A 314-nucleotide genomic window follows, 5' to 3' on the forward strand; every position below is an offset into this window, starting at 1 on the left:
CTAATGAAGTAAGTAGGAGGGGAACAAAACAAAACCAAAGCAGTCCGTGTTTCATCAAGGACGAAAAAATATTGTTTTGGTATATATTTGTTTCAGCACTTCAAAAGAGCCTTTTGCTCACCTTTCTTGGTGAATAAAAAGCAATCATCTTGCTGAGAAGCTTTGTCATTCTTTTAAATTATCTTTTATTTCCTGTTATTTACACTTTTCTGCGGTTCGACCCTCACTTGCGAACTTAGGGAGCCACCATGCTCGCGTTCAGTACAATGAAACCTGCCAGGTTAGTTACTGCTTGGAGTAGCCGAAACAAAAGG

The sequence above is a fragment of the Amblyomma americanum genome, chromosome 2 (assembly GCF_052857255.1).
Source record: "Amblyomma americanum isolate KBUSLIRL-KWMA chromosome 2, ASM5285725v1, whole genome shotgun sequence".
Lineage (NCBI taxonomy): Eukaryota > Metazoa > Arthropoda > Arachnida > Ixodida > Ixodidae > Amblyomma > Amblyomma americanum.